Source organism: Dipteris shenzhenensis, chromosome 3, assembly GCF_047967505.1.
Source record: "Dipteris shenzhenensis isolate YYH24624 ecotype China chromosome 3, Dip_SZ_1.0, whole genome shotgun sequence".
Lineage (NCBI taxonomy): Eukaryota > Viridiplantae > Streptophyta > Polypodiopsida > Gleicheniales > Dipteridaceae > Dipteris > Dipteris shenzhenensis.
The window spans coordinates 19519454-19526725 of NC_141598.1; positions in this window are offsets into that span (position 1 = coordinate 19519454).

Below are 7272 nucleotides of genomic sequence, written 5' to 3' on the forward strand. Positions count from 1 at the left end.
TGTCATCGCCTAGAATTCAAGGTTGTCTTGGAGCAACCACCGCACTGGTTCCTGGAGTTATAGCTCTGTTACCTATTTTTACATATTCTAGGAGGAGGTCTATGATGATGAGCACCAAGGAATTAGTCCTACTTTATTGGTATGTTAGTCCTTGTTGCAATAAATATAAATGAGGACAAAAGTATTCCGAGCCATCACGGTGACTGGAGGCCCAATGGTGCCATCCAGATAATCAACTACAATGCATCGAGTGAAAATCGAGCAAAAGAGATTACAATGTACATCTATGTCCAATAACACAACTTATACCGAGCAAAAATGGAATAGAGGATCTTACATTTATAAAAATTTGACGATTGCTGAGAGCCTTAAAGGCCAAAAGATTACAGCTAGCGACCATAACCATTGAAATATAAAAGTTAACAATAGTGCATACTGAGATGCTCTCATTGAACAAAAAGAGATTACATAAATGTAATAAAAATTCAGCAACAACTGTTGAGAGCCTTAGAGCCCAAAACATTACATCTAATGAGCCAAAAGCTCATTGAGAGCCCTAGAGGCCAAAAGATTACATCAGCCATGGTGAGAGCCTTGTTTGAGCAAGAGGGAATTTATACAACTTAGTTTTCCACCAGTCTAGCTTGTTGCATTACAAATTTTTAAGGAGCCAAAGGAGGATACGATGGAGAAGATGAAGACCATGCACACTGCCAAGACTCAGATTACGGCCCCCCAACAAGTTGAGAGTAATCTGCTGTGAAAATACTGAGGCCTTTGTCGACATCTAGGGGGAGCCCATACAACACAGCCATAAAGAAGCCAGAGTTAAGCATGTCATCTAAGGTGGTGACATGTAGATGTGTGGGGAATCGACTATGGAAATGAATGGACTCCACTAGTGCTAACATTTCTACTCCAGGTGAGTGCAATGTAATCACCTTATATGAGAAGGCAGATAACATTGGGATCACATAGCATCAAAGGGGGGTGATAGTATGCATGGTGAAGATGAGTGGGTGAGCAACAGATGAGTAGGGGAGTAGATGAGTGATGAGAGTTGGAGGAGGGAGCATGGAGCAAAGTAGAGCAGGGGCGAAAAAGAGCTAGAGGAGGGGTGTGGAGCAAAGTAGCAGAGTGTGTGGAGCAAAGTAGAAGAGCAGGGGCACATAAGAGCAACGTAGTAAAATGCCAAATGCCACGGATCTTGTATATATTATAAATTTAGAGCCACTATGGCTCCACTATGGTGGCTGGAGCCCATGGTTCCATCCATATTAATTACAGGCCACCGTGGTGGAATATTAGGCACCACCCCATATAGGCTGGTAATCATGAAGCAGATGCCATGTGGTGGGTGAGCAGGCCACTCTGGTGGTTGGTAATTACCTGTCAGCCCAGTGGAATCTTAGCCACAACAAACGTGCCTAATGAGAGCCACCACCACCGGGTAGTAATTCCCACAAAGATAAATCACAAAGCTCTAATCACTCATTACCATGCACTCTAGTTATCTCTACTAAGCATGCGAGTACAGTGACTGGTAATTTTTACTACACTCATACTAATCATGCATGCTTAAGCTCGATGCAATGGCTGGTAGTTTTAACTACCAGAGCCCGATGGAATCGTAGCCACAACAGATGTGGTTGTAATCACTCATTACCATGCACTCTAGTACTCTACTATGCATTCGAGCCCGGTGATTGGTATTTTTTATTGCACTCATAGTGATCATGCATGCTTCAGCCCAGTGGTGGGTAAGCGGTGGCTAGTAATTTTAACTGCCAGCATGGTGGAATCGTAGCCATGATAGGCGTGGCTGATGGCTAGATGGTTGGTTCAATCGTAGCCATGATAGACATGGATGATGGCAGCAATTCCCACAAAAGTAAATCATGAAGCCTAATCACCTCTAATCCCTCATTACCATGCACTCTAGCACTCTCCTAAGCATGCAAGCTTGATGACTGGAAATCTAGTGCACTCGTGTAATCATGCATGCAAGCCCAGTGGTGGTAACTGGAAGCTGAGTAATTATAGGCCACTACGGTGGCTAATAATTAACTGCTAGCTCGGAGCCGCCACCACAGACGTCGCTAGGAATATTAGATGCCACCACCTCTAATCACTCATGTTACCATTCAAGTCAGTACTGCCACCTTGAATTAATCAAAATTTGGGCCAACCACCGTGGTGGCTCTCACCTTGACAGTGTAGTCAGGCTACAACCACCATGGTGTCTCTCACCTTGACAGTGTAGTTAGGCTACAAACCACTATTCCATTCCCTTAACCATTTCATCTTCTATCCCTCTTGACCGTTTCATTCTCCGTTGCAATTGGAATGGAAACTCAAGCCTCCAATATTCCATTTCCTTCACTGTTTCATCTTCTATCCCTCTCGACTATTTCAAGACTATTTCTTTCTCCCTTGCGCTCGGAATGCAAGCTCAAGCCTCCACTATTCCATTTCCTTCACTGTTTCATCTTCTATCCCTCTCGATGATTTCCATCTCCCTTGAACTCTTCATACAACTTCTACTCCCTCTCATAATGGACCCTGCACAGTCCAGGAGCTTCTCACACAATCTTTCCTCCCGCTCTACAGCACAGTTCTCCTCCCTTGATCTTGAGATCATGACATATGGTAGCTCCTCTCTCACTCTTCAAAAGCCCAATTTGGATGCTCTCCAAGACTTCACCAAGTTGGTACAGGAGCTGAACATGAAGGAGAGGCAACTAGTCTATCAAGGTCAAAAGATTACCATCAATGAATGCGTGATTGAAAATGCTGTAGGAATTTCTGGAGGCAGTTTGCAAGCACACTTTTTTGAGAAGTAGTGGAAGAGACAGGATATTCTAGATGTATACCCCAATGCTTAGATTAGTAAAGATGCTGGAATCAAGATTTCGAGCTTACCAATAGACCTCCAAGATGTGTTGAAGAAGGCCATTCACTTCTTTCCTCATACGAGACGAACCATGAAGTTCTGGTAGGTTCAAGCAGTAGAGTAGAGCAATAGAAAGGAGTGATGTATCTCTCTCAAAGGCGATCTCCAAGAGCGTGTTAACCAACCTAAAGAATTACATGGATGGAAAATCCCAATTTTCATCTTGGTCCATTGGAGTTGCAATGCACCTGATGGCATCTACCGTCAAAGGGATTTTTGAGCAATATGATAAGCAGATGTCTCAGAAGGTGACTTTTCTACAAGAGAAAGTCACCGATGCAACAAAGGTAGCACAACTTGAGAAAAGTCTCAGGGAAGGTGCAAAAGCCAAGGTAGAGGAGCCACAAGAGCAAGCTGAGGCCACTACAAAAATGGTTGACATGGAAAGGCATAGAAGAGAAGAAGCAAAGAAGCGCATGAAGGGCTTCGAGATAGGCTCGAAGAAGTGAGAAATGAGAGGGACATGGTGGACAAGGAGTAGCTAGAAAAGATGCGAAAGGATCTTGAAGATTAGAGAGTCGAAAAGGAGTGTCTTCACAAACGGCTCTGCAACATGCATAATGCATTGAACATTGAAAAGGACCAGACGATGGAGGAGATGAAAAGGGAGAATGCAGAAACCGCAAACGTGATGCAAGAACTACGAGAGAGCTGCAAGGCTAGGAAGGATGGGGCAGAGAGCAACCAGGGTGGAGAAGACAGGAAGCTCCCTAGGTCAAGAAGGATGCAAAGGGCAGCCACGGTGGAGCAAGTTGGAGCAGCCACGGTGGAGCAATTTGTAGCATCCACGGTGAGGTTTGTGAAGATAGTGGGAGAGAGGGAAGGAGTCTCACTTGAGGCTTTCTCACAAGCACAATGGGGGAATACACACAAAGGTGGAGGCTGAAAACAGTTTTCCTCTTCTTAGTTGTGAAAGCCAAAAGAATACTAGTACAAAGAAATAGAAGAACCCTATATGTGGGTCTCAAACCAAACCCAACTAACTAAGGTGGCATACTAACTGAGCCACGAACTAGTGTAGATAAGGATAGCTGTCATCCAACTATTATTCGTGGGCAGTGTACCAACCGCATCTGTAGCTAACAAGTCGGTGACATAAATGCACAACGGTCACCCTGGCATATCGCGAGTGGAGCTCGATATCTCAACACTCCCCCTCGAGCTCAATCCCAATTCCTGCACACCAAGCAGGTCTCTGAACTTGCACAGCTTCTCTGTGCCCAATGCCTTCGTGAATATGTCAGCTACCTGATCCTCTGTGCTGAGATAGACTAGATCAATAAGACCTAGTAAAACCTTCTCCTGCACATAGTGATAATGCACCTCAATGTGCTTTGTTCTAGCATGATAGACTGGCTTATTTGCCAAGTGTATACTGCTCATGTTGTCACAATAAATGACAACTGGCCCATCTGTAGACTGATGCATATCATAGAGTAGCTTATGCAACCAAGCTACCTCACATGCAGCCATTGCTGCACCCCTGTACTCAGCCTCTGTGCTCGACAAGGCAACTGCAGGTTGTTTCTTGCTGCTCCAAGTGACTGCAGCACTCCCAAAAGAGAACACATATCCACTGGTAGATCGTCTATCAGAAATACTACCAGCCCAATCAGCATCAGTGTATCCATGCAACTGTATCTGAACCCAAGCCTCATAAAATAGTCCATACTGCAATGTGGACTTCACATACCTGAGTATGCGTCTAGCTCGATGCAAGGAATCAATCCATATGTCTGCAAAAAACTTAAATCCGTGCACTAACATCCACATAGATGTGTCTTTAAAAAGTATTTGCCTTGTAGCTTAGGTGGAGTGTTAACGAATCGAGGTAATGTTGTTGTATTTTGATCCATACCATCTACAATAATGCACATGTACTCATTTGGGTGAGAAATAGCTTGCTCCTTCCAAAATGCATATTTTATTCTAGAATGTCGAACAAGTCCATGATGAAATTCTCTCTTTCTTTTGTAAGCTTCTTTTTGTTCTAGAGATGTTGCACTCTCAAGTGCTCGCTTTAGATCATCACAGTTGTTGCACTTTGACATTTTTTGCCTCTTTGGGATTTTAATATGTCCAAAGCTTTTTTTCCAAAGAGTATACAAAGTATGAAAAGATGCCGGTGCATGCCCTCTTTGCCTCTGTGTTTCTCCAATAGAGTTAAATACTTCTTTTTTGGTCAAACCTATCAGAAGATGCATTTCTGATAGGTGGGGTTGCGGTAAAGCATTTTCATAAATGTAATCTTTCAAAATTGTTGTTGCCGCAACCGTTGAGGCTCTTGTTTTGGGCCTTCCTATGTTTCCATGAATGTTAAATTTAACTCCATACTTTGCTTTATTAGCCAAATTCCAATATGTGCCATGTGATAATCCTGTAATAATGCAATATGCATTATTGCATATACTTTTCCCATTTATAAGAGGCCTTATTTGATGTCCTGAACTTCGCCTTCTCTTATCATTTACAAGAAAGCAAGACAATCTCGTGAGTAGGTATTCATTTCTTCTGCTTCCTTTCCTTTGCCAGACATGTTCTCTACAACCCTTGATGTCATGTAAGTTAATGGATCGCATACATGTATGCTTACAGCATGTAGATCGCATTGCTTTTAGCATAACATCTTCATTCATTACTCTTATTCTCTTTGGTTGCTTTTCTGGATCTGCCTGCACTCGTTGTCTTTTCATGCATCTGTATGTCCGTTTTTGGACCTTCTGTACATTCTTATTTGGATTTGTGTAGTTCTCCTTGTAAGATTTATTTGTCACGTTGTTTTCATGAGATGTTGCATCCTTGATCTTATCACTCTGACAGTTAAATACTGAATATTCCTTTGTTGATGTCATCCTTGCTTTTGATACATTCGTCAAACCATTTGTAACATTTACAAGTTCACAATCAAAGTCAAACACCGAATAGTCCTTTGTTGATCTCATCCCTACTTTTGATACAATCATAGAACCACTTGTCACAATGGCATTAGAGTGTCCCGAATGATCTTCAAACTCATCTATTCCTGAGAGAACATCACTCATTGATGCACTTTCTATGGATTTCATAACTCCATAGTCAGTGGTGATAGAGTGTCCAGAATGATCTTCAAACTCATCTATTCCTGAGAGAACATCGCTCATTGATGCACTTTCTATGGATTTCATAACTCCATAGTCTTGAAACTCCTCTACTCTAGAGAGAACATCACTCATTATACTATCGTGCATGATTTCCATAATTCCATAGTTACCTGCTTTGACTCCAAGAACTTTATCAGTATCCATGAAGCCATCCATGCTTGAAGATATAACACTTTTGACATCTTTGCCCAAGTTCTCAATGTGCATGAACTCATCCACCCCGGATAAGGCATCACTTGTGAAATATTTTTCTTTCTCGGTACCAATGAACTCATCGACTTCTGATAAGACGTCAGTGCTATAGTTGAGTGCATTGGAATCATCCATCTCTGAAGGAATAGAGCTTGGTACATTGGCATATTCTTTCAATTCTTTGATGTTGTAGTATACATTATGTTTATCATTAAAAACCACATGCCGAGTCTTTCCAATCTTTAAAAATTGCATGCTCCATCTCAAATCCTTACCTACCTCATAGTAGGGACCATCCAATGACATTGAGTTATCATCCATACCATCATCAGTAACTTTTTGAATTCTCATCTGCGCAAATGTCCAGTGTTCAACTTGTTCAAATCCCAAGACTTGACCTTCTGCTACATACTTATTTGTAAATGATAACATTTGTAAAATATCTCTCACTGTAAAATCCAAAGATATGCACTTTGTATTCCTGATGACATGTGTTGGATGTCTCATCTCTGTCCCATGCAATAAATGCTTTGTTGGAAGTATTATAGGGCATAACATCTCCAAGGATTTCCATATCCCCACACTTATGCTTTAGCTCAACATGTGCACTAAGAATCCTTGATACGATAACCGCCACCTTATCTTCGCCAAGTCTTCTAAAGTGACAAATAGAATTTGGATCACTTTCATGGATTGTAGCAAATGCAACTACTTCTCTTTTGCAACATAAAATCACCTCCATCCTTGGAATAAATTTTGTAGCCATCTCCTTTGTGAGTTTCCTTTGCAAACAAGCTGTAACAACCATTATAAAGAACATTAGTCTCTTCTCAATAATCTCCTTTATTAATGATTTAAAAATCCAGAACGTGTTTGAAAATTTAATTAGACACTAACCAATAACAACCGTAAACCAATAACAACCCTAAACCCTAAACCCTAAACCCTAAACCAAAACAACCCTAAACCCTAACCAATAATAACCCT